We start from the raw sequence: 23,356 nt of genomic DNA on the forward strand, positions 1-23,356 counted from the left end.
CTATCAACATGCATCTTAACAAAGTGGTACTTTTTATCTACATTTTTAAATAAGACTATCACATGTGACAGAATATTTCTTATTTCCAATATTTACTGTTGTAAGGCATATTTTGTTTGCCTTGATCACCACTAGTAGGGATGTGTACCATCTATAGAACATTTTATAACAATTTCCCCTTACGTTTTTAACTTGGAATATATTTTATTAATTTTTTTGTGCCAGAGCTCTTCCCATTGTTAAACTGTGATCGAAGTTTTGAATCCACTTTATCATATCTTTCTATGTTGCATTTCAGTAACTATTTTTATGTACATCCACCTAAAAGGTAATCTTGATTTTGTGTAAATGTTTCAGTTTCTGTCATATTTCTTAAGATTCCTTATTTTTTCTTAAGATCACTTTATTCGTCCTGCAATTTGTAAATACATCATTCTTAGTGAACTTTTATCTCCACTGAGTATTTCAGTCTATTTTCTGAGGCTGGATATACCTTATCAGCATGTCTAATTAAATCTTTCTTGCTATATTTATCCCTGAAATAGGAAGCATGTGATGGCAAAACAGACTTGTTCTTTTTTTAAAAGGATTCCATATTTTAACAAACTTTGACTTATAACTTTGGATTCTTCTCTTTCTTTGTACCATAAATATCTATGAAGTCCACTGGCTATACCAGCTCCTTTTATGATTGATACTCTGCTACTTGGCAATTTCATCAATTCTGTTATTTATGACAGACTACTTGCATATTATTTATAAGGTTAAGAGATTCAAGTCTTAGAATAGAATAGAGCTGGAAGAGACCCTGGAGATCTTCTAGTCCAGCCCCCTACTCAAGCAGGAGAGCCTATACCATCTCAGACAAGTGACTGTCCAGTCTCTTCTTAAAAACCTCCAGTGATAGAGCACCCACGATTTCTGAGGGCAAGCTGTTCCACTGGTTAATTGTCCTCACTGTTAGGAAGTTTCTCCTTAATTCCAGGTTGCTTCTCTCTTTGATCAGTTTCCAACCATTGTTTCTCATCCTGCCCTCTGGTGCTTTGGAAAATAAGTTGACCCCCTCTTCTTTGTGGCAGCCTCTCAAATACTGGAATACTGCTATCATGTCACCCCTATTTCTTCTTTTCTTTAGATTAGCCAAAACCAAGTCCTGCAGCCGTTCTTCACATGTCTACAGGCCTTGGATCATCTTAGTTGCTCTTCTCTGAACTTTTTCCAATGTCTCAACATCTTTTTTGTAGTATGGTGACCAAAACTGGTTGCAGTATTCCAGGTGGGGCCTCACTAGGGTTTTATAAAGCAGTACTAATACTTCATGTGATCTTGATTCTATGCCTCTGTTTATGCAACCCAGGATTGTGTTAGCTGTTTTGGCTGCTGCTGCACATTGCTGGCACATAGTCAAGTGATCGTCCACTGGGACTCCAAGGTCCCTCTCACAGTTACCATTTTTGAGTCAAGTCTCACCTAATCTGTACTTACTGTTTATCTTTGATTTTTCCTACCTAAATGTAAAACTTTGCTTTTTTCCACATTAAAACTCATTTTGTTGGATAGGGCCCATTGTTCCAGTTTGTCAAAATCTTTTTGAATCCTGAGCTTGTCTGCTGGGGTGTTGGCTATTCCTGCCAATTTAATGTCATCTGCAAATCTGATGAGTTCCCCTTCTATTCCTTCATGTAAATCATTTATGAAGCTATTAAAGAGTACTGGGCCTAAGACGGAGCTTTGTTGTACCCCACTTACTTCTCTCCATGTGGATGTAGTACCATTGAGGACTACTCGTTGAGTAGTTTGTCAGCCAGCTACACATCCATCTGGTGGTGATGTTGTCTATTCCACCTTTTTCTAGTTTACCAAGCAGTAAATTGTGGTCTACTTTGTCGAATGCCTTACTGAAATCTAAGTATACTATGTCCACAGTGTTTCGCTGGTCTACTAATTTAGTCACTTTATCAAAGAATGTAATAAGATTGGTTTGGCATGATCTGTTTTTAACAAACTGTGCTGGCTACCAGTTATAACTTTGTTTGCTTCTAGTTGTTTGCAGATCTGTTTTTTTATTATCTTTTCTAGGATCTTCCCAAGTATTGATGTTAGACTGATTGGTCTGTAGTTTCCTGGGTCTGTTTTTTTTCCCCCCTATCTTGAAGATGGGAACCACATCAGCCCTTTTCCATTCCTCAGGTATTTCCCCGGTGCTCCAGGATTTTTGAAAGATATGGTGCAATGGGTCTGAGATAACATCTGTCAGCTCCTTCAGAACTCTGGGATATAATCTGTCAGGTCCCGGTGATTTATATTCGTCAAAGTCCACCACTTTCATTTGAGTCTTACAAAATTTTAAGTTTCACCTTTATTTTTTTCCTATTCTATATAAATCTGTTGATTAGATTTTCCCAACATGCATTTTTAATCCAATTCATCCACTATGAAAGAGCATTTGTTATTAATAGCATTGTTATTGTTATTTTTAGAAAAGGGAAGTGAATTTCATTGTATGGGGAGAATGGCAAGACTTTTTCTGTGATATTTTCCTTTGCAGAAATATTTATTTTGTAAGTTCAACACAGGAAAGTAATTAAATATACTGAAAGTACTATTGGCATAATATATATTTAATTAGTAATCTAATTGCTTAAAATTAGTTACCTGCTGATAGCCCATGTTGTCAATTATTATGTTAATGATGCTGATTTTAATATTTACTTTTTTCTAATTTTTTGATTGTTTTTATGGGTTATGAAATGTGTATTTATACACACATATGCAGAAATACGCATGGTAAGCTTCCATGAATATTTACACAAACAGAAAGGCAGGGAAGAAATTTAATAAATAAGAATGATTGTGCCAAGGTTCTTCCTATGGTTTATTCTTTTCGTCTTAAGCTGTTCAATGAAAATTTCTTGGATTTTCTAGAATTGTTGAGTGATTATAATGGCAGATCCAGAAAAACACATATTTCTATCCAGAAGGAAATGCTCTTTTTGTTGATTAACCTGCTTTTCAGATCCTACTCAGGAAGGAGGAAAAAAAAATAGCTTTAAGTACGAACATAAAAGGTGGAAAAAAACGATTGAAGACTTGTTCTCATCCTCCAAAACCTTCCTTTCCCAAAAAAAGTCAGATTCAAATTCATCCATTTATTGATGGAATATTTCTGTCTTCTTAAAATAAAATTAATGCTAATGGTTGTATACTGGATATTACTGCATTTAAAAAATAATCTCTCTCTCTCTCTCTCTCTCTCTCTCTCTCTCTCTGTGTGTGTGTGTGTGTGTGTGTGTGTGTAAACCATGGTGTAACATCATGGGAATAAAACTCTGGCTGTCCTTGAAAAAAGTTTGAAGCTTTTTTTTTTAAGTGTAATGTTACATCTGAATCTAGTTTAAAACAAGTAAACATTATAAATCAGTTAGAAATCAGTTTGACTTTAACTATGAGTAATTAAAACCAACAACCTTCTTTTTTGAAGAAGGCATTTTAGGGATCCAAACTCCTATGCTTAGCCATTCAAGACAGAAGACTTCAAAAAGGTACGGCAGTCCACCACAGATCAGGAGCATGCAAACCCAAAACTCACTCAGGATCAACTTTATACTGCTAAATCATAACCGAGCGTCATATGCAAGGGCACTCAGGCTGAAAAATGTTTCAAGTAACTCTTCAGTTCACTTTTTAAACTGTTGAAAAATTGCTGTAGTTAAGTAAAAAGGGGCCTTCAAAAAAAAACATAATGAAAATGACAACTTTCACTATTATTTTCAATTTAATTTTATTTCAGGTGCAAGGAGTCTGCATTCATGTGCTAAAAGAATTTTACAAAAGTATTTTCAAAAACTCTGAAGCTGTATGGGTTGGAAAACAAATCCTTTGATTTCATTCATTCAAGCAAACTTTAATTTAATAAAAATGTCTTGTGTAATTTACTTAAAATTCAGGGCTGTTTTTTCTTTCACTGCATAACTTTTCACACAGCCTTTCACAAAGCATCAGCCTTAAAAAAAAAACACTGATAAAAAGGGACAATGGGGACACAGTTTGCCTCCACAAATCTGGTAGACCAAAGCTTGATTTTTTTCCCCATTATGGTCTCTACATCAATTATATTAATCTAAACAAGATAGAAAATGTTCCTGTTATCTTATGATTCCTAATAAGCATCCCAGATTCAAATACAACATAGATTATGCAAATCCTAAACAGGCTTAAGGTTACTGGTAAATCTGCAACAAATGATGAATTTTTGTTGCTGAGCTGGGTGATTGTTAAATAAATTACAGCCTGTTTTACTATTTTTTTTTTTTTTTGCAGTTATCAAAAAAATCACTGCAGTGAATCATGTGGTCTTTAAGAGAATCCTGATTCCCGAATGACTTTAAACTTAACTTTAACTTCAGAGTTGTGTTCCCCCATCTCTGCTGCCAAGAATCAAGCAACTGGCAACTTCATTTTTAACATACAGCTCTCTGTACAAAATTAATTAGGACGTTATACCTCTAAAATGCTGTAATGTAAATTCTGCTCAAAATGAATGCTGGCTATGAGTCTTGTCTTTGTCCCATCACTTCTCACAGTCTCACCTTTCTGTGTATACCTATTCTATTTTGTAATAGTTCTAACGAGAGAAAATACATGAACAGTTTCACAACACAGAACCTTTTCCTGTTACTGTTACATTTGGAAGCATTTCATCCAATTTCCATCAAAGTAAAGACAAAGCACAACAAATTCAGAGAAACAGGCAGGAACATTCTGGATGAAACTTCACAAAGGGCAAGACCTCACATCTGCGTGAGTAACAACTTCTATGCTACTCCTGAGAAATGTCTAGTTACTAGGTAGAGGTGTGGAAGAGGATGTGAATGGTCAGAGCAGATAAATCATCAAACGTGAAAGCTTTTCCAGGGGTTTATAGTATAGTATAAAATAGAAATATTCCAAGAGCTTTTTCAATTTAGCAGTAACAGATAACCTATTAATTCAATAAGAGAACCTATATTTGGATCTAGAAATAGTGGAAAATATTTGTAGCTCGGGTGGTAGAGCTTGTTTTTAATTTCTGGACATTTCTTCACTAGGTTAGGTAACATCATCAATGTGGCCAACTGACCACATAAGACCTATAAAAGCAGAAGAGAACTGAAACAAGACACTTCAGCAGAAGTTCTTCTGATGATATTACCTAGGAAACTAAACAACAAGCTCTGAGAACAAACCTCCATCAACATATTTGGATCTGTTTTTAACTATCTTTATGCCTCTCCCAGAGACAGAATTCTTGATAGATGCAGTTAGTTACACAGGAGTGAAATAAAGGTCAAGTCTACTGAAATTCCCATTTCTATATACATTAAAAATAAGGCCTTGCCCATAGATATCCTTTCTCTGCCTTTCCCTCAGACCACGAATAGGTAATTCCTCCAGATACAGATAGGCTTCTACTACCATCAACTCCGTCTGCTATGACTAATGGCAGGACTGATGTGAGGTTTAATCCAATCTTTGAGGACGGTTAGTTCTCTGTCCTTGTATTAAATTTAAAAAGCTGCCACCATTCTGACTGAATGCAGTTGTGGATTCAACAATACCTGAGTTGAAAGTCAGTATATTAACTCCGGCATTTCTAAAACTGTAGGAATAGACCTAGATGGTCTATTAGACAATGGAAAATTCATGGAACTTTCTTGCTTTTCCCTAATAGTCTACGACTGGATATAATTGCAGGCAGCTGACCTCAAGGTACACAGGTGAAATTAAAAAGTGATTAAATGGTTGACGATTTTCAATAAAGAATGAGTAAGAATTTCCCTGAAGAAAACAAGTTTATGTTTCTTTCACAGGTTGTTTTTCTGAGCTTTTCTGTCCTCACACTGCCACTCTTTCAACATGGCTTCCTCCATGATTTTCAATTGGCCTCTGGGGAGAAGGTTTGAGATCCCTTTGGGTGACTGACAGACGATCTCATTAGATATATTAAATAGTTCCAATACCTTTTTTCTTCTTTTTAAAACATTTATCTTTACAATTCTTACCATAATTATGCTCACTCTTCAGCCGGTTGTTTTGACATTTTGTGAAAAGGCAGTGTTTGTTCTCTGCTTCAAGTATTCTGTCATCTATGAAAATATCTGTCCGGGACCCCTCCTTTCATTTTTACTTTTCCATTTTGTTTCTCTTCTGAGCCTTGGGAAAGATCAGATATATTCTGAAGTCTAGACAAGCTTCATTATATTGCACCAGTAAGACCCTGAACAGAACCAATGAAGGAGTTCACCATTCCACCTCGATTACAACATGCAAGCATGGCCAAACAGTCAAACACAATTAGTGTACTAATTACTCTCTGAAAAGTGACCCATCTAGCTTTGCTGCTAATTACAAGTGGCAAGCAGAGTTCAGAGCTAGAAAAGCAGCACTACTTTAAACAAAGTTCTTCTTCACTTGCCTGGCCTTTTCCAGAAGTATGCGTATATCTTGTGTTTTGTTTTTTTTTTACAGTGGCACATATAAAATGTAAGGCATCTTAAAATAAGATTACTCATCAAAAACAAATCCTTAGCAAAGCAACAGATAGCCAAAATAATAACGCAAGCTCTGAAGATAAGCTATAAAATCTGTCCTTCCCCAATCCCAGCTGGCCATTATTTGGCCCTAAAGTAAAATCTCAGCTAGCGCTTCTAAAAAAATTGCATTCAAAAATATGGTAGCATTATCAAAACATCTCTTAATACAAAATATGCATTGTCAAAATAATTTCATTTGCTAAACCATGGGATCCTAAACTCTTTGCCATAATCCTCCCTTTACTAAAGTACACACCTCTCCTAAAAATTCAAATACCAAAATGAATATAAGTGAACAATGAAAACAATACCGAAAAATTGTATTTTTAATAAAGACATAAAAAAAGAAAAGTGTGTGCCTCCTCCAACATGACACTCAGTTTGAAACTAGTATTTTAGGGAGGGTGTATTGTTTGATACAATATGTACAACATACAAATAAAACTTTCCCTGGACTCTCCACCAAGGGAGGTAATACCTGGCAGTTTTGGAAACCCCTGTGCTAAAGGGATGAATGGATGGGATTTTCCAATCAAGCTTTTGTAGTGTTGTCTATATTGGCCTCTTATGTTCAAACAGCAGACTTTATTTGATAAAACAAATATATTAGAAGTAAAAAAAAGAAAGCTTAATTACAGACTTTATTCTAAATAAAGAGAGCACAAGTCTCTCTATGTCTAAGTCATTTGCTGTCTTGTATTCCAGGATAGCTTTTTGTTAGATTCCAAAAATTCAGAAGCCCAAGAAAATAATAGTAAGAGAGGCATATTCATTTGAGCTCTTGAATGTTTCAAGCATGTGCTATGTATTTCAATTAGTGGCTATACTTGATAACAGCACTGCTTTTCTTTTCAAGGTTCAACAACCTGCTTTGTTCCCATTTATCTTTGCAATCTGACTCAAGTTTCCCTCACAGACCCAACACCTTGGATTCTTGCAAGACCCACCAAGATGTTACACTCAGCTATCAAAATCTCATGAAAACTATGAAGATTTTAAATTAATCTTCCGGGTCTGGTGGCATCTTGGGGTGTTGCTAAACTTTGATCTACTTGGCAGCAAATAAGAAACCACACACATTGTTTCAACAATCTGCTGGTAGTATTCTTACCATGTTATCAAATACTGATGATCTGAAATAGGTTTGGAATATGAGTCTTGCTGTTCCACCGTAACGCAAAAGCACTTGGAACAGACAGACATTCAAACCAGGGAATTTTTTTTTACGGTATGGAATTGTGGGAATGATAGCAGCAAGATTATAATCAAGGGGCCATTATATGTGTTAAACCAGGCATGTTATCACAAGCAGCTTTCTCCAACTTGGTGTCTTTCAAATGTTTTGGGACTGTACTTCCTAGAATTCCCCAAATCCTACCTGGCTTGGAATTCTGGGAACTGTAATCCCATCAAGTAGGGAAAAAGCAGCTCACAAGTATTAAAAAAGAAGCAACCCTACCACTTGAAAGTCATTCCCATATCCAAAAGTTATTATGTCAATATCATTTTCTAATAAAAGAAGTAATTGAATCTGTCGCCTCTTCACCAGCTATGCAAATTAACCTTGTTCAGATTAATACTGAAATATTCTAAGTTGCATTTGGCACAAAAACTTAACAGATGATAATACCTCCTGCATAGAGAGGATATATTGGAGATAAAGAAATCCAATAAAGCTTATCAGTCATTAAAAAATTTCCAAATACAAACTTGGGGTACTGTATTTTAAAACCATTTCTGCCCATCATAGGTTAGAAAAAGCATAAACTAAAGATGTGAAAGATTTAAATATGGACATGTAGTTTTACAGATGAAACTCCAGATCAAGAATAATATTTGGCTTATTCTAATTTACTTTTTTTTAAGGCATTTTACAAGACAAAATGGCAGTTGAATATTGGTCTGTCTTCCAAACCTAGCCCTCCAGGTGCCCTATGATCTTATCATTTTAAAAATTAGGAGCTTTCCTTTTTTTTAAAGAGTTGGAAAGGACTTTAGAGATCTTCCAGTCCAGCCCCCTGTTCAAGCAGGAGACCCTATACCAGGGGTAGGCAACCTTGGCTATTTTATGACTCGTGGACTTCAACTCCCAGAATTCCTGAGCCAGCCATGCTGAGGGGAAAGGGAGAGGTTTCCAAGCTGAGCCATGCTGGCTGAGGAATTCTGGGAGTTGAAGTCCACGTGTCATAAAAGAGCCAAGGTTGCCTACCCCTGCCCTATACCATTTCAGACAAATGGTTGTCCAATCTCTTTTTTAAAAACCTCCAATGATGGAGCACCCACAACTTCTGGAGGCAAGTCATTCCACTGATTAATTGTTCTCACTGTCAGGAAATTTCTCCTTATTTCTAAATTGAATCTCTCCTTGATTAGTTTTTATCCATTGCTTCTTGTCCTGCCTTTAGGTGTTTTTTTGGAAAACAAGAATGAAATGAATACTTTATATTTGTGAACCCAGCCCCAGGGCACTAAAGATGGAAAGTCATACCTATTAAAATCATGTCCTTATGCAGCCAGGAAGTAACACAATTTCACCTCCTCTTTTGAGCACTGGCTTTTAGACATGTGGGAGAACAAGTTTACGCTGACATTCCTTCAAAGTAGATCAAGTGACTGAAAAAATTAAACACAATCACTTTGACTGCAACTCCAGATAAATCTGAATGCACATTACTTGTCGAGTGAAGGCCTAATCCCTCCAGTGCCGCACAACTTGCATAAGCAGTTTGGTCTATGCTACAGGGTTTTACTCAAAAATCTATCAAAAGAAACCACAATAAGCATGCACACGTCACTTAAACTATATATTTTTTGTATTATCCTTCATAAATAATATGTTGCTTTTGCTCAACAGCAATTTTTAAAGGGATGTTTTGATAGAGGAAAAACTGAGCATCTCCAACTGTTACTTCAATTCACCTAACAGAAATGTATTCAGCATTCTAAGGGAAGCAGCAAAACAGAGGAGAAAAGTTGTATATCCAACATCCCTTTCTTACATGACATTTATCTTTCTCCGACATTGCCAAAGTTTGGCTAAGATGAGGGACAAGGGAACTATCATTCCCTCAAAATATTTTTGTGCAAACCACTATCTCTCCAAATCAGGCTAGTGGTGGTGGCCATACTACTACTACTACTACTACTAATAATAATGATAAAGTTGGAAGGACCTTGGAGATCATCTAGTCCAACCCCCTGCTCGGGCAGGAAACCCTATACCATTTCAGACAAATGGTTGTCCAGTTTCTTCTTAAAAACTTCTAGTGTTGGCACATTCACCACATCTGGAGGCAGGTTGTTCCACTGGTTAATTGTTCTAACTGTCAGGAAGTATCTCCTTAGTTCTAGATTGCTTCTCTCTTTGGTTAGTTTTCACCTGTTGCTTCTTGTCCTGCCTTCAGGCACTTTGGAAAATAGCTTGACTCCCTCCCTACTAGATGTGTTCTGCCATCAGATTACTATGTACTTAGAAATAAAAGCAATGGTCACCCTAAGTGACCAAGATGAATAAAGATAAATCTCACTCTGATCCTCACTACATCTATACCAGCTTCCTGTGCTTTATTAATATAGGGTTGCTTAAATTCCTAGTCCAGTTGGGCATGCAACAGTGCAGCAGTTCCCACTCAGAAAGAGCTGAGAACAAAATGAAGCCTATGATAGATCTAAGCCTACAATTTATTAACCTCCACCAAGGCAATTTTTGCAGTCAACCATATTAAGAAACTAGACCCCAGGCTCAAATTTCAACTATAAGCTATTTCTTGTACATGCTGTAGGACAAATCCATTGAAATGGAACATACTGAGCGCAGCCAATGTGTTTTAGGAGGCGTTTTGAATCATTCCTCCTGCCAATCATGATGTTAGAAACTTCTTCATATTCTCAAACTGCTGAAATGCTTATTACTAACTGCTTCCGCAGAAGGCTGATCAGCAAATGGTGAGAGAATCTTTATACCTATCAGTGACCCATTGAACATGTGTGGGTGATAGTAATTTAACCAGTGCAAGTACAGTCATGCTACATCAGAACAGCAACTTGCATGACTACATGCCAATAACCATAGCCAAATCAGTTGGAAGAGGATTTCAGCACAGACTTCTATTCACCGTAATGGATATTTCTGTTGGTGCAGAATGCAACCTCATGAGTGCTGCATGGCAATCAGCTGAGATACATTAGGCTTCATTAAGAGTGGCAAGGCCAGAGAGACAACAGCTCTGGTGATTTTAGAGTTTTCTTTACTGTACTGAGGATGTAGTTTTGCCTTATGTTCATTGCTGTTATTTTTTGAAGAACTTTGTTAATGAAAAGCATGCTTTTTTAAAAAAATGCATGAACAAGCACTGAATTTTTAAAGTAAAATGGAACACAAATGGAATGGAATGGAATGGAATAGAATAGAATAGAATAGAATAGAATAGAATAGAAGCTGGAAGGGACCTTGAAGGTCTTCTAGTCCAGCCCCCTGCTCAAGTAGAACCTATACCATTTCAGATAAGTGACTGTCTTATCTGAAGCAAGATAAACAGTACCATCGAAGTGTCTGCTCTACAGATATTTAGCAACAGTTTGAAATTATGACAGACATCCCCAGATCTACTTACAGCCTCAAAGTTCCAACAGCTGCCCTCCCCCCACAGTCACATGATCATATTGTGGGCACTTGACAACTGGCTTGCCTTTATGGCTGTACGCTGCATCCTACAGTCACGTGACCACAATTTATGGCTTTTTAAAATCGGAAATTGGTGTTTATCTCCAATTTCCAGCAAAAAAAACCAAAAATGATTGGGTACAATGGGTTCACTTAATGACTGAGATGTTTACTGCGGTGTTTGTTTAACCACCATGATGTTTGCTTAAAGATTGCCGCATAAAAGGTTGTAAAACCAGGCGCTGTCATCACATGGTGACCGCTACAATTTACAACCATAATTCTGGGCTCAATTACAGTCGTAAGGCAAGGATTAACTGTATATGTTTTTTAGAACAATGTTTACTCACATATGTTTCCCTGTCACTTTTTTCAGACATTTGTATATACTTTTAAAGATGAGGAGTCAATCAGCAAAAGAAATTAAGATCTAGAAATCTGTCTATGGGCTTTGATCTAAATCTTGACATTCTCCGAAATAAATACACATTGAGTCATAAACAGAATATAGTCTATGCTTTAATATAAACTAAAGGCATGATCTCAATCTTCTCTCCATTAGAGTGATTATGTGAGGAGATTCATTTTTCTCTAGAAAGTTCTTATACTCTGTAATATAAATTTGAAATATCTAATCTACCTGCCATTTTTTTCAAGACTTTGGGGCAAAAAAACAAGCAAGTTATCATTATGCCAGGAGTATCCTATTATCCTTTGTACATTATTCGTAAACAGCCATTTTATTGCAGTCTGGACAGCTGTAATTCCTCTTTTTCAGAAATGAATGCTCGCATTTTAGATTTTAAAATGAATAAAGGGAAGCTATGTTTTACTTTTTCTTCTATTTAAATAAAGTTTCATTTTACTTATCTTGATTAAATTTGTCTAGTTCCCGAATAGGAAGGGAAGGGTTGAATCATCTACTCACATCCCTATGCTATAGAATCAGGGGATACTCTATTGAAATTCTTTCACTTTTTGAATTTTTTACCTTTGAATAGCCAGGAAGAACACACAGGGTGGTGAGAGCATTCTTTCTCCCATACACTGGAGTCAGGTAAAGCATCTCTTAGAAGACAGGTAGTGAGAATAGGAACTACAGGCTGCTACCTTAAAGCAAGAGGCAAAGCCTGGAAAGGGGGGCTTGAAACCCTTAGCCTCTCACCTTACAGCTTCAGCCTTCGACTACAACTGCCTTAACATTATGTGTAAATTACGTCCACGAAGACATTGTAGTCAAAAAATGTCACCGTGTAACCTTTCAAATATGGATTGGTTCCTTAACTAATATTACTTGTAAAAATAGCAAAAGTTGAAAGTTGAGCTATGCAATCCATGATAGTTCATAGGTCAGCTTCCAATTAAAAAGAGTACTTCCAATTAAAAAGAGTACTTTTATTTCTGAAGGAAGAAAAAAAAAATCCATGGAGAAAATAGGAGGCAGGAGTATTAAGCATGTTCATCGCCTTCAGTTAACGAAAGATGAAAAGAACAATAAAAGCAGCTTTATTTGGAACAGCTTACATCCTTTGACAATATCTTTTAACACCATCAAACAATAATATCTGCCTATCCCAGTTTTGGGAAAGGACTGGACAGGTGGATAAAAATGCCAAATCCAGTATAAACATCTGGCTATCTGTTGAACAGTAATAATCATGATGATGCAACCACACTGGCTAAGTGATATATATAGCATAATGTGAGCTATGTTGTTACTTGGTACTCTCTGAGCTTGGTTGTTTTCTTGCAGATATTTCATTACCCAAACTAGGTAACATCATCATCATTATAAATTGTAGAGCATAATTTCTGCTATTGCACTTTATGTAAAACATAAAATATTTTATACTGTCTCCAACATTTGCCAGAATAACCAGCAATACAACAACCCCAAGCAAAGTGGAGAAATTTTAATTATAAACCAACTGGGATTCCCTTCATAGTCACAGATAAGAAAGAGACGGGTGGATTCTCTCTGCTAGCATAATCCACGTAAATATGAACTTTTTTGCCAAGAAATCTCCATGGTATAGTTATTGCTGTTTGGCACACTGCTTACAAGCACCCTGAAAGAAATAAAACTTTGGAGCATCACGAAATGAATGCTTGAAGCTAATCCAACTGAATTAAATCAGGTTGCAACTTCAAGAAAGGGTGGGGGAAGTAGTTTGACCAAGTATACAATATATTTCAACACAGAAGCTTGGAAACAATCAGAACAAAGCATTCTGACCTTCTCATAAACAAATATTAATATAGTGCAAATTCAACATCCATAGGAAATAATTTAGGACTTTGAGACATTGCTATTGAAAACATCATTTTATCAATACTTTTCTTTTTAAGTCTGAAAATTAGCTGTTAGCAAAACACTATTTTAAAACATACTCTTCTAAAAAAAAATCTCAGACACATTCTCTAAACAATTACCTCACTTTATAAATACAGCACACTCATAATTAGGAATTTCATCTTGGAGAAAAACTGCGCTGGAAAGAGTTATGATGTACTATATATAAAAAAACCAAAGCAGCATTTATCATAATTTATGATTATATCCCAGAAAAATGAGAAGTAATTGGTCCCACTGTATAGATGAGACTCTATCAAAAGTAGAGAAGTATCAGCCTTGTGTTTGCAATGAAAAATCTCTTCTTCTAACACGTTCCTATTCCCTTTCTCATTTCTTGACATCCCTCCCCAACATTTTCATATATTTTCTTCTTTTTAAATAAAATTTCATTTTATTTATCTCTGAAGAGATTCATCTATATAAAACACTTTCCAATAGAAGCTAGATTTGGGATAAGATGGCATTTTGTTGTCAGAAGGAAAGCACTTTTTCCTCCCATCCTCACAGAAACCTAGAAACCCCTTTGTTCAGTACAGGAGCTGAAATTAAAAGTATCCCCAACAACCGGCTGTCCAGCCTCCCTAAAACAAGGTGTGGCTAAATAATCTTGTGATCTTGTAGGCCAGTGGTGGCGAACCTATGGCACGGGTGCCAGAGGCGGCACTCGGAGCCCTCTCTGTGGGCACACGTGCCGTTGCCCCAGCCTTGCCTCCCTCCGTGACCCCCTCCTCTCCAGTAGCCCCCCTGAAGGAGAGTCGCCCCTGAGTGTAGCCCACACGGAGCAGTGCAGCCAAGGACATGGCAGCCAGGCAGCGTAGACAAGACTCTGACCTCACACCCCATCATGCAGTTGATGCTGCAGGGCGCGGGCAGAGGGTGTGGCCGCCATAGTGCTGCTGGGCTGCCTGGGCAATCTGCGGCGGGCCCTGAAGGTGGTGAGTGGTCCTGGGTGGGGGATGGGGGCAGAATGGGGGTGGGGCAAGAGATGGAGCGGGGTGGGGCCAGTTTTTGGTCACTCAGTCTCTAAAAGGTTCACCATCATTGTTGTAGGCAGTCATCTCTCCCTGGGTTGAAGGCCTGTGCAGGTAGTTCTCGACTTACAACAGCTCGTTTAGTGACCGTTCAAAGTTATAACTGCACTGAAAAAAAGTGACTTAGAACCGGTTTTTCAAACGACCATTACAGCATCCCCATGGTCACATGATCAAAATTCAAACATCTGGCAACAGACTCATATTTATGATGGCTGCAGTTTCCCAGGTCATATGATTACCTTTTGTGACCTTCTGACAAGCAAAGCCAACGAGGAAGCCAGATTCACTTAACTGGATTACTAACAATTGCAGGGATTCACTTAACAATTGTGGCAAGAAAAGACATGAAATGGGGCAAAACTCACTTAACAAATGTCTCACTCAGCAACATAAATTTTGGGTTCAGTTGTGGTTGTAGGTTGAGGACTTCCTGTATCCTATTAGCCTTCCAAAAGGAAGCCCAAATAATGGGACAGAGGAATTGAACTTAGATGAAAAGCATTCTAATGCACATATACCTAATTTTTCCCCTTTCTGATTTTTCATATATATTTTCCCTCAAAGGATGTGCATTGCCTCCTTCTATGACAGAAACATAATCTCTTTTCATTACCCAGTAATAAAATCAAGATGATCTGCATCCTGACTGCAACAAATCTAACTTGCATTATTCAGGTGAGGAAAAGGTATTTACTGATTATAGTTGTGGTCAAATATGAAGCCAGTTGAAATACAATTGACAATATTCCAAAAGTACAATAGCTGGACTCCACATAGAGGCCTCAATAAACCAGGCTGCAACTGAACATCTTTTCCCCTCTATAATCTGAATGGCTGGTAAAAAGTCATTGTGGCCTGAACTAGATCAAAGGGAAGCCCAACTACAGGACACTCTTTAGATAATAAAGAAAGCCCAAAGAATAGAGAGGTATATTTAAGCACAAGTATTAAAATATCCAGCCTTCCACCTACAAAAAACATTAGAGACTATAGTAGAATATTGTCATTTTATGCCAGCTAAAATAGAATGCAATAGAATGTTATGGAGTTTGAACACAATACAGTGTAGAGTCCTGCATATTAATGTTAAGTTTTTATAGCACGCATGGGAACCTAAGACTCTTGCTGAATTGCCAGCAGCCTTAGCCAGAATTGCACAAATATGCACACAATTTTTATTCAGGAGCTACAGGTGGGGTATAGATTTCCTACCTCTGGTTTAAAGTGTAATAATGACACTGTTGTCGTAGTCCTAATAATCTGAAGAGACTGCTGAAGAAAGAAAGTGAAGAAATCCAGCTTCACACTGAAAAGGAAGGAAGGAAGGAAGGAAGGAAGGAAGGAAGGAAGGAAGGAAGGAAGGAAGGAAGGAAGGAAGGAAGGAAGGAAGGAAGGAAGGAAGGAATCTCACCTCTTTTCTACCATTTGTCAAATTCACAAATTCAGTTTTTACTATTCAGAAATGCAGCATGATCTGATATCTGGTCCACAAGACAATATGTCAAGCCAGAACACAGCTGATGGCAGAAATATGCCTGAATACAGCAAGAGGAAGCTTGTATCCCAAACCATTTAACTGCAAGAACTTTCTCCAGGCAAAAAAAAATCTAATCCTATTATGAGGCATGATGGAGCAGAGTAAGTCAGAAGACTACTCATACTTTTATTTAAATGCTAGGATAAAATTGCAGAATGTGCAGTTATGCTAACTCAATAAAATTAATGGAAGAAAACATCCTTATTTATTGACATTTTTCTTCTCCATCCTCCTTCACTGAGAAGGATCTCTATTTGGTAAGGGTGTCTAGAGGTGCACCTGGGACGAAAATGAAGGAATTATGAACTTCCTTTAAATTATTTTATCTTCAGATTAAAACTAATTATTTTGATTACCTATTACCAGTGTAAACAAATGAAAACAAACCAAAAACCTGAAATGGTTCTTCACTATCCAGAAGACCAAGCATTCATTAAAGCCACCATACAATTGAAAGGACTTCTACCCTCATTTCCTTTGGACCTGCCCTCACCTCTACTTGCTTTTCCTATAGGCAAGAGAAAAGACATCTAGCAATCCTCAACCACTGTGAACGACTCCACTTAATTGGACTTTATTCATTTCCAATCAAGTCATTAATCCATAAATTCGAGCCAAGAGACAATTTATAGTTCCATCCTTCACAAGAGCGGATTTTCAATGAGACACAGAGCCAACAGGAGCCAAGTGCAAAGCAAGGCAACGTAGCCAAGTCTTTAGGATAAAGGGAGGTGGTGGGCAAAGCATCTGAGAGATATTTTCCTCCCGAAACTAATTTTGATTATCATTAACAATCTAGTTTCTTCTTCCATCTCTTCCTCCTAATCCCTGTTATGTGGCAATAGCAAATATTCACCTGCTCCTCAGGGATTTTGTGATTATTAATTAGCATTCATATAGGTTGTTTGTAGACAAACGGTGCCAAGTAGTACTGTAATTAAGCATGTGCATTTTTTTGGCTCAAATCCTAAGGTCTCAGCAAATATATGGTAAATGATCCCCCGGAGGCAGCTACACTCCCTAGGTTAAGAAGAGTAACATTATCTGGGTAGTGTCATGGAAAGTGAAACACCAAGAACATCTGTTTAGAAATGAATTTTGTCCTCAGATTGTTCTCCTCATGATCCATGCTCATCCAAAAAAACCTAAGATTGGGAAATTTGATAGACTGATTTACTTAATTTTTTTTGGGGGGGGGGGGGGAATGAACCTACTTCAGAGATACCACCGGGGCAGTGAAAGAGGGCACATGTTCTGTCTGCAAGGAAATAACTAATACACTGATAATCCAATTTATGGTTCTTCACAAGTTGTGATCATTAGAACCTGTCTGTCGATTTGCTGAAGACACATTTCAAATCCTGAAATACACAAATGTTAGTTGTAGATAATGCTACAATTTCCTCCTTACTTACTTGTGTTCACTCTAAGCATGTTTTACTATTCAAAAGGGTTACAAGATTGCAATGGTTTTCTCAAAACCCTATCCAATTGTACTCCAAGAAAAAAAAATTGTTAAGGAAAAAAAAAACTGGAGAGGTGGGGGAGAGGGATTTTGGAAGATTTCCTTTAATTTTTCCAGGAGAAATTGGGAGAGCGAGCAGAACATTAACAAAAAAAAAATTCCTTCATGGAAAAGTTTATTTTAGAATGAGGAAGATGTTTATAAAGTCAAGTGTTTAGCCATACAGCATGTATATTATGATTTTAGGAGGTGGAGAAAGAAATCAGCAGCAGGACAATAGTAACCAAGTTGTTATTAAAATACATGAATATGCTTAAACACCTTTATGCTGAGACTGTACAATACTATTTCTCAAATCGATTGACTTTCACAAACTAAAAAAATGTTGAAATGTCAAGTTTAGTGATTATTTTTTTCTTCCCAGGGGGCAAAAATGAAGATTCATGTGTCTCAGCAGCACAAAACAGTGGTGTTAAAATCTATTCCTACTTTCAGCTTGACTTGCACATCATTTTAAGTAAGGTGACCAACCGTTCTCCTTTAGGGAGGACAGTCCTCCTTTTGTGAGTTCTGTCCTCCCTCAAAAAGTGTCCTCCTTCATGTCCTCCTTTTCGATATTTGAAGACTAATCTGCAGGGCTTTTTTTTCTCATAGAACACTCAGAATGGTGTTCCGGCACCTTTTTTTGATGTTTTTTTTCCAACTTTTGCATGAGCTGTGCTACTCCCACTATTGGCTTTCGAAAGCCAATAGGAATTGCTGCTGAGCGCACCAAAACACCTGGCTGGCAAACTTTGCACATGCAAGTTGTCTGTATTATTGTTGCAATGAATAAAATGTTTCTTTTATTTACGATATTTTTTTCTTCAATTTATTTGTGTCCTCCTTTTCATTGTAAAAAAGTTGGTCACCTTATTTTAAGGGTTCACTCTGAAGTAGTGCTTGTCAAACTTACCAGCTTTAAAATGTGTAGACTTCAAGTTCCAGAATTCCCCAAGACTGGCTAGAAAATTTTGGGAGTTGAAGCCTCATATCTTAAAGTTGCCAAGTTTAGGGAATACTGATCTAAAGCATGATTGGCCAGAACTAACCTCTGTTAAATGACATTATATTTCTGAGTAAACATGGACAATGTTTTTAAACAAAAACGGAGACTTTTTGTGTTAGTAGTCCTAAAATATTTAAATGATTTACTCACTGAATATTGCACATACTCCAAACAACACATTTTAATGCTTTCACACCATGCATTCTACGCTGGGGTTAATAGTTTCATAAGCATTTTCAGCATTTTCTTCCATATTTCTTCCCCTACCCAATTCTAGGTAGAATAAAATGGCTCCAAAATATCTGGAAGTCTTGCCATCTCTTTTCAAGGAAAAGGTTTTGCTTCAAAAACGGGGGAGGAAAACAGTACAGGAAAAAGCTTCATAATAACCACTTCATAAGAAAAGCTATCTAAAGTTCTTTAATAACAATAAATATTCTCTCTTCTTCCTCTCAAAACAGACTTATTTAGGTTCCTCCTTTTTAAATAGTTTTGGTTTCCATAAAGTCTGGAGCGGAGAATAATCTTCCCAATTATATGAGATCATACAAATTTTGTGCCAGTTTCAGCCATGTAAACCCATATTATATATTGCTTCCTATTCCTCAGTTAAAGGTCCCTGCTTTTGAAGTCAGCACAAGTACAAAACTGGTATCAGATGAGCAGAAGCAGTTATGAAGTACATTATAAATCCTTCTCTACATCTTTAAGTGATAATTGTCTTGCTGCTACCGAATCATCTCTGCTCTTCAAAGGGATGATGAGAGAGAGAAAGAGAGAGAAAGGAACACTGCAAACCTCTCAGAACTAATCCTCCAGTGAACTCCCTTAAACAAATAATGTCCAACAGGATATTGTTAGGGAAAAAAATGAAAATGAAGGCAAAAAAATAAGAACAGGCATCAGACACAGGTAAGTTATATAATCTAACTCTGAAGGATTGCCAGGGTGATAGTAAACTGGATCTGGTACCCTCCAGATCTGTTGAAGTACAATTCCCATATTTTTTGAGGTATGATTTTTTTTCATATAAATAGTAAGATAAAGGCTATTTAAATAATGAACTGGTCTGCAATTGCTTTGGAACCGCACTCTTATACAGAGAAGGGTTGACAAGTGCCATATAATTAAAAATATTTATTGACTTTCAATAAGAAAAAGAGGAGGGAGGGAGGGAGGGAGGGAGGGAGGGAGGGAGGGAGGAAGGAAGGAAGGAAGGAAGGAAGGAAGGAAGGAAGGAAGGAAGGAAGGAAGGAAGGAAGGAAGGAAGGAAGGAAGGAAGGGCTACCAATCTAGGGCTACACCTAGATTACAGCAGTGTTTCTCAAATTTAGCACCTTTAAGACTTCAACTCCCAGAATGCCATGACCAGCAGTGAAGTCCTCATATCAAAGTCATTAAGGGTGAGAAACACTGGACTAGAAAATGGTGAATCTTTTCTATCGGTCTTTGAAGTGTTAAGTATTTTCTTTTCATTTGATATAATGGGAAAGAATTCATCCACATTACCTTAAGGCTAATATAGGTGGTGTTTGACATAAAACCATTGATTTAATGACTGTTTCAAGTTACAACAGCACTGAAAAAAGTGACTTATAACCTATAACCATTGCAGCATCTCCATGGTCAGGTGATCAAAATTCAGACGTTTGGCAACTGGCATGTATTTATGACGGTTGCTGTGTCCCAGGATCATATGATTACTTTTTGTGACCTTCTGACAAGCAAAATCAATGGGGAAGCCAGATTCACTTTATAACTGTGTTACTAATGTAATAATTGCAGTGGTTCACTTAATAATTGTGGCAGGAAAGGTGGTAAAATGGAGTAAAATTCACTTAACAACTGTCTCACTTAGCAATGGAAGGCTCTATTGTGGTCATAAGTCATAAGGACTACTTTCACACTAAGCCCTGTGTGATCTATTTACTGATCTAACTAAGCCATTGGTTAAAACAAACCATGCCTCAGCCAATGCGTAGATGCCGACAATGGCTTGGTTCCAGAGCTTCACCAGATAACAGAATGATCTTTAGGTCAAGAATTCCAGGCCCATCAAAGTCAGTTCCTATTCCAGCTGTACAGCCCGCAGAACACTATCAATAGATTTGTACCCAGGACAATCTTTAGAGCTGTAACTGGAGCCTCTGGCCCAGAGGTACTGTTTACCCATCAAGCATTAATTCAGTGATGAAGGAGTGCTGCTTCCTAGCCAGGGAAGCTGGGAATTTAGCAAGGAAGTCTATTCCTTGTTGAACAGTTTTTCAGCTAGACAAAAGTGGTGCCATTTAACATAAACTTATTAAGCAACACAATTAACTAAGTGAAATAAAACGGCCTTAACAATGCTTGTTAAGTAATTGGATGCTTCAGAAAGCTAATCAAATGCAAACTAATATCTTTTTTTTAATGTTTCCCAAAATAAATGTTCTTTACAGCTGATGGTGGAAAAAAGAAGATGAAAAAAGAAAAAGAAGAAAAAGAAATTGTCTCAACCTAACCCTGTGTTTTTGAATGGGGTTCATAAGAAAGCCAAATGAACAAAACAATCCTTTCCCTGAAATGTGAGAAAACTGGTGTTTTTGTACAATGATTCAGTATCTTATATACACTTCTCATAAATAAGCCTCTTTGTTCACTTTGCTGGCAACTCTGGAATTAAAAAATATGCAGAACTTTCATCTCCATATCTTAAGTTTTAGTCCAGGTCTCATATAAAGGCATTCTTGGGTAAGTTACTCTTTCTGTCAATAGCTTAAGGATAGAAGGGAGGCAAATTGCATTATCAGTTGCCAGTACAAATTCTTCCTTACTTTATTCACCACCAAGCACACGCAATATCTTTTCAAATAGTCTCAAACTGCAAATACTGTATGCTTCTAGGCCAACCTTTAGCGGTCTCCAAAGCTGGGGAATTGTGTACATGTTTGCTAAGAGAGTTCAGTCTGACTTCAACACTGGTATGTACACAACTGCAGTTTAAAGCTTCAGAACTCCTTTATGTAAGCAAGGTGTTCAAGAGAAAATATAGTATATTTGTGCGACTGTTATAGATGTCCATTTTTTTTCCAGCAGGATGCAATACATTATCAGTGATAGCCATTGTTTCAGGAGCTTTAAAACAGCATTTGTTTCGAAGTGTTTGGAATGGGTACCATTAAATGTTTGCCACATGAAAAGAACTGGTGTAGGTCAACTTCTTAAGTACATCCACTACTTTAATCTTTACCCATGCCAAGGACTTTGACAAGAATATACACAGATGTATGTAGAGCAGAACAATTAGGGTACACATGTATTAACTCTATTTTATTTAGCCTCCTTTAAAAACTCCCTATTGATCTGAGTCAACAGCACTAAGATGTATATATTTTTAGTATTTTAAGATTATTTATTCATAGTTGAAGTCAAGACAATTTTCATTTTCTGGATTTTATGTGCACTTAATTCCAACTTATCTTGGCATCTTATAAAAGTATAAACATTCAAGAGAATATCTTATATTTGTATATATTTCTACATATCTTTATAAAAGCTGTTCTAAAACTTTGAGATATAAGTATCTGCAGATGTGTGTGTCTGTGTGTGTGTGTATGTGTGTGTCTATTAATCATATATTCCCTTGAAATATGGGAGGGCAGTAGAAATACACTCCAACATTATGCTAATTGACTTGGGCTGATTACATCATAAAGCTTTTAAAAAACTTTATATACTAGGACAGAGTGGATAACTCTCCATTCCACATAACTAATATGTAATTAATATAAATTACATGATGTATCCATGGCAGCAAACCACAAGTCTCTTAAATCATTGAATAGTTTGCCCAGCAACATTCTTGGCACAATCTAATTTCACTAACATATGAAGTACAGTCAATGAGTCTATAGGGAATTAACTTGTATTTCTAACTAAATTGGACTTTGATCAGTGTACAATATCAATGTAAGTTTATTGTGGAGTCCTTGGTGCTCTCTGAGCTTAGGTGTTTGCTTGCAGGCATTTTAATACACAACTAGGTAACATCATCAATGCTAATGAATGTGTGGTTTGCTCCCTTTTTATATAGAGTAGGCAAACTAGATAGGAAACACAGCAACCTGAGCTAATTTTACTTTATTTAAAGATTACATTAACAGAATCTTGCATGTCTGAAAGTGCAAATTTTCAGCTGCCTCTTTTAACCCCATCAATCAATTAGAGTGGGCCCCTCCTAAGTTTCTTCCTCTGAACATTAAGCCATTGAGGTCTCTCCACCCCCACCGAAACTGGCAGGGCAAGCTACTGTAGATAGACAGAGGCCAAACATCACACTCACTAGCACTGATGATGTTACCTAGTCAAGTAATGAAATGTCTGCAGCAAACAACCAAACTCAGAGAGTACCAAAGACTTCACAGTTCAACCCTGGGCTACATAGATTCTCTTCTACTGATGTGTGCTTATTATTGAGCATTATTTTCTGTTTGTCTAGAAACAGTCCCAGTACCTTTACTGGCTTTATGTCTGAATAATCAAGAGTTTTGTTGATTGCTTATAGTTAAGATTCTTTACTTTGCAATCTCTGTCTTATTTTAATTCCCATTTATTAAAAAGTTAATAATAAAGAAAAAAAATACGTTGGAGATAATGGTTGGCTAGATTAAGTTCAATGCAAAAACAAACAAGCAAAAAATAA

At 36.9% G+C, this 23,356-nt stretch overlaps 1 protein-coding gene across 2 annotated transcripts in view; it reads right to left on the bottom strand.

Annotated features, from left to right (window-relative positions):
* Positions 1–23,356, bottom strand: part of LYPD6 (LY6/PLAUR domain containing 6) — a 54,044-nt gene that overhangs the window by 22,164 nt on the left and 8,524 nt on the right. The gene's annotated exons all lie outside the window — the stretch shown is intronic.

The sequence above is a fragment of the Crotalus tigris genome, unplaced genomic scaffold (assembly GCF_016545835.1).
Source record: "Crotalus tigris isolate CLP2741 ecotype Arizona unplaced genomic scaffold, ASM1654583v1 scf7180000024369.3102671, whole genome shotgun sequence".
Classification (NCBI taxonomy): domain Eukaryota; kingdom Metazoa; phylum Chordata; class Lepidosauria; order Squamata; family Viperidae; genus Crotalus; species Crotalus tigris.